Source organism: Agelaius tricolor, unplaced genomic scaffold (assembly GCF_023055355.1).
Source record: "Agelaius tricolor isolate 1412-34295 unplaced genomic scaffold, bAgeTri1.0.p SCAF_9, whole genome shotgun sequence".
Lineage (NCBI taxonomy): Eukaryota > Metazoa > Chordata > Aves > Passeriformes > Icteridae > Agelaius > Agelaius tricolor.
In genome coordinates this window covers 34,112,501-34,125,516 of record NW_027269269.1, presented here as the reverse complement: position 1 = coordinate 34,125,516, position 13,016 = coordinate 34,112,501, and positions in this window count along the sequence as shown.

The window sequence follows — 13,016 nt, the reverse complement described above, 5'->3', positions numbered from 1 at the left end:
TTGGACTTCATGATTTCACAGATCATTTCCAACCCACGTGATTCAGTGATTCTGTGGTTCTCTGGCACATTTTTAGACCAGGCAAAGCAAAGCACGACTGAGATGGGCCATGGGTCGCCTTGGTTATTTGCAGTCCATGGCCTTGAGCAGAGAATGTACAACACCCAGACTGGGGAAGGATCTCAAAGCAACCTGCAGTGCCACAGCTCAGACAAGTATTTCTGTTTGCAACTGTGAAAAAAGCTGCTTTTTGATGGAAACTTAGGACAGCAAGGAGATTAATGGCATGATCACCTTATGACCTAGCTTGACAAGAGCTGGCAAGGTAGCAGAGAAAGTAGCAAAGACGGTACCATTCTTTGAAACTCAGACTGGAACAATTTGGACAAGGAAAACCTCTCTCAAATACACCCTGGGCTATGTAATCATAAACCATAGACAACACCAGACTTTTATGGTTTACCTGAAATCTCTGCTTTTCACAGGAGTCAATTCATACATCTGTCTCACTCAATCCTTTGCTGACTTGGAAACATAAATTTTGAAGCAAATTTGTACAGCTCAAGTGGGTTCTACTTTTTGAGCATCCATGTCCCATTCAGTCCCTGCTAATACTCCAGGTGCCATTTTCTCCCCGCTGGGACACAACTGTGGATACCCAGAGTTCCTCATCTGCTTGCACTGCTGGGGGACCAGCACACAAAACCACAGTCTCTGATTTATGTAGGCATTCTTTAAGACATGCTGTAGACATTCTTGAGATATCCAGCCTGAATTATCTTCCTTTACAATTGGTTTCATTAAAGAATGATCTTTAAGGGGATGCTATGAAAACCTTTCATCCTTTCCTAGAAGCAGCCAGGCCTGGTTGTTATGCTCTTATCCTAAACTGCCAGGAACACACTGAGATGAATCCTTTTTGTTGACAGCAGTGATTTTTTCCCCTGAGTGATTTCTCTGTAATCCTAGTGTGATTTCTCACTGAGTCAACCTTATGGTTCTGTTAGGTTTTCTGCTTCCCTATAAACAGAGTTTGGTTTGTCTTCCATATTGGGGTATGTTCATCATAAAAAACATGGTGAAACAGATTCTGAGCAAAGTATAGCACTTTTAAGGTTATAATATGGATTCATGGCCTGAGTCAGCACTGAGTTACTTGAACTTTATTTCAGAGCCATTTCAAGGGTTAATTATAGGCTGGCACAAAAGGTTAGGCAGGTATTTGCTCCTTTTGCTGCCTGGTATCATCACTCTTGAATAGCAAAAGCTGCTACATATCACTTATTCACTTAATTGTGAATTACTTAATTGTGAATTGGGATCTACAGAACAAATATTCATGAAGATATTTTAAGTGAGGAACTCTGTAGGGTAAATGTTCATGAAGCTTGTTCTCTCCTCAGCCACATACAAGGCGTATTTGAAAGCCATATGTCACTTTGTTCACAGAGTCAAGTGCTTGTCAGCATGAGTACAGGAAGTTCATTAAGGTGAAATATGGGGAAAAGAAATGGGATCTTGTTTGTTCCACCTTACTTGGGCATATTCTCACAGCCACCAGCGCTGATAAACATGGAAGCTCAGCTGCAATGTGGCCACAAAAGCCTGAAGAGAGCACACAAAATGGTCTCTTCTGATACCATGTCCACCCCTTGTCCTCACCAATCTCTGTGAGCTGAGTTAAGCAGGATTCTGGATGTCTCTAGAGGATGTGCCCAATAGGGACTGGTTGTACTGGCATGACTTAGCTGGGGTTATAATGCTGCTTCATCAGCTCACAGAGGCTTGGGACATGAGTCCTACAGGGGACACCTCACCCCACCTGCCTAACATTTTAAATTCAATGAGAAATAATACAGCCAAACAGCATATCACCCTCAGAGTAAATAATTTCTTGAAAATATCAGATCTAAATCTACCCTCTTTCAGTTTAAAAGAGTTTTTCTTTCTCCTGTCACTATCTGCTCATGTTAAAAATCACTCTTCAAATCTTTTATAAGCCCTCTTTAGGCACAAAAAGACAACAATGAGGTGTCCCCAGAACCTTCTCTTCTCCAGGCTGAACCCTCAGCTCTCCCACCCTGTCTCCAGAACAGAAGGGCTGCAGCCCTCAGCATCTTCACAGCCTCCTCTCAACTCACTCCAGCAGCTTTGCATCCTTCTGATGTTGGGGTCTCTGGATATGGAAGCAGCTCTACAAGTGGGGTCACACCAGAGCCAAGCAGAATCACCTCCCTTGAACTGCTGGTAAATGGTATTTAAACATGGACATCAGGCTCTGTGATTTATTGCATTCTGCTGGGTTGGTACAGCTGCCTCACCTGCCAGAGCCCCAGATGCTCATGGGTGTGCATGTGTGTAAAAATCCATGTGCTTTAACAGCCTCTGCTGGCAAGGACCACCTGCCTATAGACCCAAGAAGTTTAGGTGTCACCCCAAAGGATGCATTCATGCAGGGGCTGAGGGCTCTAGGCTGTAACCATTCTGGGATATATTCCCTGTTCCTCTGCAGAACAGATCTAACCCAATGCTTTCTTCTTGTCTTTCAGTTTCTGAATCTAGTCCCTGATTGGCTCAGAGGAAAAGTTCTACTAATATCAACAGCACATGATCAGTTGTGAAAAGCCACAGCCTTGATAAACTACAATAATTCATATTCTCTGAGGAACTACTCCTTCTCACTGCTCTGTTTGTACCTCCCACAGCTGTGATAACAGTAAGACTTTTGCTACAAGAACAACCCAGAACTTGCTACTTCCATGTGAAAACATAACAGCCTCAGTTACTGACTCATCCTAATACTCTGTGGGACAACTCCTATATTTTTACACTTTTTAAAAAATTTGTACTTCCCTGTTCTTCTGTCTTCTGCTCTTTTTTCCTTCAGCACAAAAAATGCATGGTGCATGCAATGTTCTTTGGTTGTTTCATTTTCTTACTTGTTTTGGTGGTTTGGTGGTTGGTTTTTTTTTTAACTGGAGAAGGTGAGCCAGGAAAGAAGCATATCAAAAGCACATCAGGGCAGACAGTGGAATGGCAAGCCAACAGTTTTGCTGCTGGCAGAGATATATGTGTCAGAAAGCCTCTCTGAATAAACAATAACTAACAAAAAGAAAAATAATAAAAATAAAAGCAGCAGAAAGCTTTCTTTCATTCAAGCATGCCAAAAAGTAAAATTTTGGCAAGAGATAGTCTGAGAAAGTGCCTGAAGAGCTGGAAGTAGGTTCTGTATCATACAGAAGAGCCAAAAATGTGTTTAGCCACAAATAGCATGTGATGCATTGCAAAATGCTTCAAGAGGAGATATTTAAAGGGTGGGATGGTTGGCATGGAGAGGAAAAGGGGGTGAGACATCGCTGTTGGAGGAATATCTTCAGCCTTCAAACAACAGCCACTAAAACACCCCAAATGCTCTGCCTCCCCAGGGGTGACAAGGGTTGAAAGTTTTGTGCAGGATGGCTTTTGAGGGATAATACAATCTCATTTAAAAATTATTTTTAACTGTTCCTTTTATAGTGAGAAGAAAAAGCCCAAAGATAGGGCCTGATTCAGGGATGTCAGTAAGATTTGGATTAATGGGGTTTGGATTGAACCCATGGTGTAAGATACAATGCTCCAATCTAGCCATAAATTAAGTGACTTCCATTAATGTTTATATTTCCTTTAATTTATTTAACCAAGAAAGTCAGCAGAGGCCCATGGGTCTCAGTATTAAGAATGAAGTGGCCAAGACAGCAGCAGATAAAACTCACACCAGTGTAAATCAAAGCTTCCATAAGTTATACCATACTCAAGAAACCATTGGTGAGTAACACAATAAAATGTGACCATTTTTGCTTTATTGTCTCATTCTCAACTCTCACTTTCTGCTAGAGCCAAACATAATTTCTCCTTTGTCCTTTTCAAGAGGTGCTGGAGACAATGGACCAAACTTATTGCAAACCCAGGGTCTAGAGTGCCAGTTCAGAAGCTGGGATTTGCAAGAAACTCACAAATGTTTTCCCTTCCTTTATGACCAGATAATAACAAAGATGAGATCCAGAAGCTTTACTACTTCTTTTCTTATTTAATGTTGGAAAAGGCTGCACCTCCACCTTATTAAACCCACATTATGAAAAATTATTGCAGCCCAGCATTGTTTTGCCCTATATAATTTGAGTTTTTCCACATATAGACAGCTGTCTATATCCTGGAGGAGCTGGTTCAACATTTCACCTTCCCTAGGACAAGGCTGCAGAGACACTGTGGATGCGGTTTTCACCAGAACAAATATTTAATCTTTGAAAGTTCATCTTGGCAAGTAGCCCTTTTCCCATCCAGTCATTGAACCTATCCCCTCTGGACTTTTGGGTGTAGCAAGTGCTCTCCTCTCCTCTCCTCTCCTCTCCTCTCCTCCCCTCCCCTCCCCTCCCCTCCCCTTTCCCTCTCAGGACAGTACCAGGTTACAGCTGTGTTGCAGTGATGCTGCTCCTGCCACTACAATCATGACTCTGTCATGATTTCCATTATATACCTCAAACTGGATTTCTCTGGCAGAATGGGGCTGGGGGGGTGGTGGTGGTTTTTCTTTTCTTTTCTTTTCTTTTCTTTTCTTTTCTTTTCTTTTCTTTTCTTTTCTTTTCTTTTCTTTTCTTTTCTTTGGGTCTATAATTTGATCATAAAAACTTACACTGGGATAAAAATCAGCTGCCAGGTCTTGGATACTAAATCTGATTTAACCCTGAGCATGCTGAACTGCTTTCAGGTGTTGGGCACTGATTTGGGGTGTTGCACATGCCAAGGTGTGGGAGATGAGTCCTTGGGGGCAGCAAGAAGGGGTGGCCCACTTTGATTTGGGGTATCTGGGAGCCAAAATGCAGAGAAAATTCAGCTGGGCAATGCTACATCCCAACTGCCATGGTCTCCCTCAGCTTCTCTTGGGCTACAGGCCCTTATTCCCTTAATAACAAGGGAATTTGATAAGGGATATTGATATCCCTTATTCCTTTGATTGACATCTTTATTTCATATCCTCATGGATATCTCATGCTTGATCTGTTCCCCTTCACACTAAGTTTCTTAGTGCATTTAATGCATATATTAATTTAAACCCCCACATTAATTAAGTTTTACCAGATATTTGTCACTCTAAAGTATCTTGAACCCCTTATTCTACATGTCACTGAATCGGGTCTTTGATCAGTCCTTGTTTCCTAAGCCCCACTCCAGAGAAACTGAGTTTTCCCAGAAAGACCACTTAAGTTCAGTTTAGTTTTGGATCTGACAGCAGCTGCAATCCACAAGAAACCACTGGTTTCCAAAAACCTGGGGCCAAACTCATCCAGTCAGGGCTCATATGTTCCACTAGATCAGAATGCCTTTCAGTTGTCTCCTCAGGAGAAACTGAGGTGAGAACTCAGTAGAATCACAGAGTCATTCAGGCTGGAAAAGAGCTTTAGGAACGTTGAATCCAACCATTAAACAGCCAATCCAATCAGTGCTGCCACTAACTCATGTCCCCAAATGCCACATCTGCACAGCTCTTAAAGCCCTTCAGGGATGGGAAGTCTACCACTGCCCTGGGCAGCCTGTGCCAGGGCTTCAGAGCCCTTCTGGGGAAGAAATTTTCCCTCTTATCCAATTCAAATTTCCTCCCAGCTGCTCTTCATAGGACTCATGCTGTAGATCCTGAGCACAGCACAGACACAGCTGACTCATGGACAAGGATTTACTGGGGGGAAGAAACATCTACCATGAGGACACGCTGCATCAGGGCAGGCAAAATGGGAACTGCTGATGTATCAGCTGCCCACAGATTCCTCATCTCTGAAACGCTAAAGAGAAAAGGCCTGATGAAAGGGAGTGACACTGTCTTGCAGTCATGGTGGGATGGAGCAAACACAGCTCCAGTTCAGCCCACCTTCTTCAGATGACTCCTCTAGCCTGGAAATAAACCCTTTCTGATGTGGTGCCTCCCTGGATCTAATTTTTTATTCTTTTTAATCTCAACATAATTGTTTATACTTAGGCACACAGGTTTAAATATAACTAAATCAGCATGAAGTGGATTCTGATGGCAGCTAGTGAGTTTTTCTTCCATGGATGGTGCTGCTTCTCTTCAGTGGTCTGTAGGTCACTCATGCAGCTCTGAGTGTAGAACATGATGGGTTAGACATGTTCCAAAGAGCACAACAGATGGCTCAGTGCCTAGGATGCTCTAAGGGACTCCTAGGAAAGCATCCAATCCCAGATCCATCCCCAGTTCCATCTGGAGAAAAGGATGTTCTCTCCTAGACCTGCTTATCACTCCCCTTTGCCTGGGATGGAAGAGGTGGAGGAGAAGGAGAAAGCACACTTCATTAAAGCAATGCAGCACAAAACCTGGACACATGTTCTCATCAGGAAAGCAAGCACAACAGCACTTCCCTAGCCTGCAGGGACACAGTGAGAGGCCGTTAAAGACTTTTGCAATGATCAGATACTTTAGCCATGAACATCCTCCTGAGAGCTTAAAATTGATGGGATGAGGTATCATGACTGTACAAAACTCTAATCTATCAAAGCAATAATCTAAGGAAGAAAGACACTTTACAACACAGTTACACAGCAGATGGTAAGTGACTCATGATGTGTTCCACCAATTGTACACAGGAAAACAGTATCAATAAAATATGCTGACATGACAGATTAATAGCTTAGAACTGCAATCCAGGAGAGGTTAGACTGGCCTATCCTTCCTCTGGGGTTCTTAACAAGAAGGAATTAAATAAATATTACAAACTGAAGATTAAATGCAGGTAATATTAAAGCAAGGCTTTGGTCTGCATGGAGACTGTAAAACTGGTATCACAGGACTCAAGTGTTTAATGTGCTGCAGTGACACCGCTACAACACTGGCATGCTGCTCATGCTGCCAACCCACTCCAGGATCTGAGAAGCCAGATGTGCTCCTCTGGCTGTGGCACCACCTCTGGCAGCATCATGGGCCTGATCCTTCTCATCCTTTGCATATCATTGTGATCACTCCCATCCTGAAAAAAAACAAAAAAATAGCCAGAAGGGTGGTGATTTGTTTGTTTATTTGTTTGATTGATTCTTTGTTTATTTGTTTTAAACTTTTTGGAAGTGAAACACATCTTCCTGGAGCTTATCACTGCTAAATAATTTCTTGTGAGGCAGATGATTTCACCTCATGTACATATTCTTCTCTTAGACTTTCCTGTTTAGATTCCAACAGAAACTGGGTGGAGATGAAGGAATAGTGGTTATTCACACCAGATCATTTAAAGCACTTAGAATAATTGTCTAAGACGGTTTAGAACTTCCATAGTCAGTGGAGGGAAGGAAGATGCTCCAAAAGGCAATTTGGAGCCCTGGGGCTGAGGTCAGAACTGGCATTTTGGTTGGAAGCTGCTGTGTTTCAGGTGATGGTTTCCCATCCAACCCTAACCATGAAACCTTGCCCACAAAAGGTTCCATTTGCTTCAGCCTTCTCCAGCATTCAAGGAAGTGGATGTCTAATTCAGTTGGCTCTCCTTCCTGTGAAGGTGATGGACAGTATGGTCCACTGCTCCACAGGGGTCTGGAACAAGCCTTTCCCATTTCAGACTAGCGTAAGGAATTCAGGAAAATTCTGGAAATTTGGATCTCTGTTTTGGAAAAGGCAAAACAGAAAAGGAAGAAAGGAGGGAAAAAGAACAAGAGTGGGGGCAGGGGGGGGGGGGGAAGAGAAGGAAAAAAGAAAAGAAAAGAGAGAGGGTGAGGGAGAGGGAGGAAAGCATGAAAAAAGCTACCTTTGTTCTTTGTTACATAAATTTAAAACACCATACTGGTAGCAATATATTGGCCTCATTACACAAAGACAGTAAGATCCAGCTAACTCGTAATTCCACCAATAAAGATCATGATTTGTCAATAAAAATTAAGGCAGTCACTGATCCATAGTCTAGATTTCCTGCTTGGAGTGGAATTGTAAAATATGATGATCAAATTTGGTGCAAAACAGAGCAAATGTGAAAGGTAAGCCAGGTAAAAATATACTCCTCCTCTTGCCACTGTCACATGAAGCCAGACAGGACCAGGTCCTTCATCAGAACACCCCAAACCACCTACAGCCATTGTGAAGAGAAATCCCATTTTTTAAGCTGTATGGAAAATCTTTGCTCATGATTTTATGTGTAACTTTTTTGGCAACTTAGAAAAAGAGGCACAGAGGGGTTTGACTGAAAACTGATGACACAATCTCTCCCTGCTCTTAGCATTTTGGCATGCAGCACAAAAGCATTTCTGAAATCCCTCCAGTATCTAGATCTGTACCTGGAATCTTTTTAGGACTAATATTAAAAGTGTATGGAAGACTAGAGGCAGGTCTTCTCAGAGGACTGAACATCAAATTAGTTCCCCACCTTTCTATCAGTGAACAATAAAAAGTCAAGTGTCTTGTGTGATATACTTTAGCCTCTGGTGGGAAAAAAATGTTGATAAAGTATCTTCAACTTAACTTCAAACTAATTTGTTTGGTGTTTTCTCAAAGAGCCTTAAATTGTTGGCAATCTCCTAAGTGTGACTACAGGTCTTGTTTAGTCAGCTCCTAACCCCACCACTGAGCCCCGGTCTTCCAGGAACACATGCCAAAATAAAACACTTGAAAAAAAATACATGTGGCCTTTACTTAGAAGTCTTAAAGCTATCCAGATCATAAATTTGTTTTGGGGTGTGTGGCAATACTTATTTACTCCCAATTGATTGTTTTATTTGTGGGAGCTTTTCAGCCAAGGTAGAAAGCCAGAAAGTGCTGATCATAGTAAATCCATAACATACCTTTAAGTAATAGCTGAAGGGACTCACCAAAACCTATCCTCAGGTAAAAAAGATATAAGATACATTCATTCAAACATCCTGGGTTGATCCCACATCTTGGGCAGATGGGGTGGGGAGTATGGATTCTGCTCCTCTGCTCACTTCAGGTGAGACCCCACCTGCAGAGCTGCCTCCAGCCCTGGGGTCCAACATCAGAAGGACGTGGAGCTGCTGGGGAAAGTCCAGAGGAGGCCACGGAGATGCTCTGAGGGCTGGAGCCCCTCTGCTCTGGAGACAGGCTGGGAGAGCTGGGGGTGTCCACACTGGAGAAGGGAAGGCTCCAGGGAAATGGAATTGTGGCCACAGTAACTGAAGGGAGCCTGCAAGAAAGATGGAGAGAGGCTAATTACAAGGGCCTGGAGGGACAGGACAAGGGGAATGGCTTCCCACTGCCAGAGGGCAGGGTTAGATGGGATACTGGGCAGAAATTCTTCCATGTAAGGGTGTTGAGGCCCTGGTACAGATTGTCCAGAGAAGCTGTAACTACCCCATCCCTGAAAGTGTTCCAGGCCAGGTTGGGTGTGTCCTGGAGAAACCTGGTCTAGTGGAAGGTGCCTTGCCCATGGTAGGGTGTGGAACTGGGTGACCTTTAAGGTCATGATGCATTGATTTGCATCAATGAAGATGACCAGGGGGATAGTAATGTCATTATTAGAGGGCTGCAAACAAAAAAGCAAAACTCTGGAAAACAAAGAACATCTAGATTTGAGGGGGAGATGAGGCTCTTCTGAGTGTCAGCACAGGAGCAGGGCAAGGTACCCCACGCCAAGCAAACAGCTTGTGGCCTCCTACAGCCACAATGGTGAAGCTGCTTCTGGGAAGCTTTGGGATGAGGTTTGCTTTCAAGTTTTAATTATTTAAACTTCAAAGGGGAATCAAAAGTCAAAGAATTTGGGCTTGTGGGCAGAGCTTTTCATGGTCTTCACCATGGCATTTTTCTGAGGGAAGGGTCTGCATCTGCACTCATGTTTCAGTTCACAACAAACCCAAACCAAAGAGGTGAGCTCCACGTGAGCACCTGTCACATGCTGACCAAGACAGGGCCACAGGACTGGCTATAGCTAATTAAACGAAAAAAGCCCTCTGAACTGTGGATGGCAAGTCATCAGCACTTTTCCACTCTGCATAGCCGGGAGGTGTGGCTACAGCCAGGCATCTTCACCAAAGAGCTGTGGTTAGTGGTGGGGTATGGCTGAAGGCTGTGTCAAGAGATGCAGAAGCTCTCAGAATTCATAGCCATGTCTACACTGCCAAATAACAAAGTCTAGTGAGTGTCCCTGACCCTGAGACCAAGGGGTATGGACCAGTATCCACCTTGCTCAGGGCTGTCCCTCTCTTGAGCACAGCCCCCTAGAGAGCACATGGCTTCCCCCAGATCAGGTGTTGCCCCTCTGGCCCTAAGACAACAGAACTGTTTTGTGTGTTTTGGCCAAGTTAAACTGTCTGCAATAATATGTGAGGTGTGCTGCAGACCACTGGAGTGGTGTTTTCTAGCAGGAAACCAACGTTTGAGGGTGTGAAGCCTATTCAGATATGCTGCATGGGACCAGCAAGACCTAAACAGGGTCAGATTGACATGATTGCCTATGAGGACTTTTGAGTAAATTCACTTCAGGCTGGGTATGTGGCATGGGAATGAGCAATGTGGACCATCAGGATGGTCTCAAGCTCATCTTTTGGTGTTCTCCTGGTCAGCAATGCAGACAAACGCTTTTTGCTGGGTCAGCCATGTATTAACGTGCAGCTGAAAGAGGCATTGTGCCTTCTGCACCTTGCACATACAGCTTCCTCCCTTTGCTCCCAGCCTTTAAGAAACTGAAATGCAGCGTGGAAAATTCAGGTCTGGGGGAAGAGTTTGAAGAAAAACCCCCATTACTCCTCCACTCATCAAATTCCTCAACTCTTTGAATATGAACCACAATAAAACCAATATTATAACAAAGGGGACACTACATTAGCAACCTTAGTGAGTGCACTACACATGGGGTAAGAGCCATCTGACCAAACACAGTCATCACCATGTCCCCTCATGTTTGAGCTAGTCATGTCCAGCTTACCCTGAAGGCAACATAGAAAGAAGGACATTGACACATATTTTCTCTGACATGCAGTATTGAGACAAGGTAGATGAACTGCCCTCCAAGAAACTCTCAAACCAAAGACATCTGAATGCTGATGCAGGTGAGAAGAATCCGTGTCCAGAAGGAACCAAGAACCCTTTCATTTACCACATTGCCTCAACTACAAGCACTTAAAAATAACTCTTAGGCATGCAAGACACTCCATTACATGGATAAAGGTGGGATGGGTGAGCCTGTGGAGTATATGCAGAAGCAGGGAGTGCTAGACTTGAGATGCAGTGAAGGACTTTAAGCAAAAAGGGAAATGTGCAGGGTTAAACCAGCATCTCTATGCAAAGGAGAATGCATTGTCTGAGCAAAAGCCTTCCAACACCAAGGGGCAGTAAACAAGCTGCAGGAAGAAAAGCTGTGGCAACTGTACTACATAAGTAGAAAGAATAATACACTGCTTTCCTGTTGGCAGGAGTCATGTATTTCCCTTTCTGGGCATGGGTGAAAGGCAGGTCCCACAACTCCAGCATCCACCTCACCATGCATGGCTGGTTGGGAAATCCCAATCTCTTGGCAAAGGCAGTTTTGTAGTTGTGATGGCTCATGGAAAGGCAACTGACCTGTTCAAACCCACCCTGAACCTCTGAAAAGTGAGCACTCACTGCCAGGGTGAGACGCTCTGGAACTCGTGTTTGTAGGATCCAGCCCCAGGAGCAGGGCAAAATTCAGCAAAATGCAACATAATTAACTTCAGATGTACCTGTCAAGATGTCACAGACACAGTCCTGGAGAGGAGCAGCATATTATTTGTTTCTCATAATGTAGCAATTATCTTGTTGTAAGAGGGGCTCTCTCCAGGGCTCCCTTGCTGCCTTTTGTTTTCCTTCCACATTGATTCACACATTATTTAACTTTTGACTTGGACACAGCAGGTTAAAGCATTTAACAGCTTGGCTGCTTGCTCAGACAGAGCTCAGAAAGGGAGGGGAGGAGGAGGAGGAGGTGGCAATTTTTTGCCTTAAATTTTCAAGGTTTCTGTGCTACATTTTTCTAAAGGAGAGACGAAAGAGAAGGGAAGGGGAGGGGAGGGGGGAGTGGGAAATGGCATTCCACAAAGACGGAGTCACATTTTCCAGGATTATAACATGCTCTCTGCTGTCCCCAGCTTTCACTGGGAGATGCATTCCTGCTCCACAGTGGAGAAAAGGTCAGTGGTAAAAATTTCGCAGGAACTCCATCATTGTCCTCATGGGACACGTTCATCAGGAGGAGAGAGTCAGGCGTCGTGCTCTGTCGACAGAAATCCACATCACAAAACATATTATTGGGGGAAGGTGGGGAACAGAGACCCATGGCCAGATAGAGCCCATGACTTCATTTTGCTGGATTATTTCCCCCTGGCTCGCTGGATACCTGTGGAGCCAGAGGGCATGAACAGATAGATGTTTTGCTGAACAAATGATAAAGGCGGGAGAAAGAAAACAGGATGGATGTGATTTAAAGTGCTGGAAAAGCCTCTGCCCCAGGGGAAAATTAACTTTTGGTTTGTATAAAGTAAGGTATAACTCTGTGAGCCACTGCCAATTATGGATCTACCTGAGCTTGTCCAAAGCAATTGTAGCAGGCAGGGTCAGCGTTGGTCCAGTGGTAGTCACTAAAAAGAGGGAGATTTTAAATGTGGAGTAAAGTTCATCACTGCAATAATAACTCAATCTCTTGAATTCAAAATGAGAATGGATGACAAAGTGGTTGAGCTTTGCTAGGAAGCACACATGGATGTGCAGCAAGGGGCTGATAAGGAGAAACATGAAGCATATCTTCTCCAAAGGGAGTTGTTGGTGCTGGTGAAAATGCCTCTTCCTGTATAAACTGATGTACTCAAGGGAATTCCTCTGAGATAATGGCCTGAGAGGATTGTTTGTAGAAAGGAAAGCAATCAAAATCAGTGTGAAAACTGATTGTGTTTCTCTTTTATTACACATGCACAAATACAGACATGCCAAATGCAAGTTCTACCCTTCGAACAGCATCCCTGCAAGCAAGAACAGAGCAAGTTCCAAGAGTCTCCAAAATAGTGTGATTTGTCACTTTTTCTCCTCCAAACTC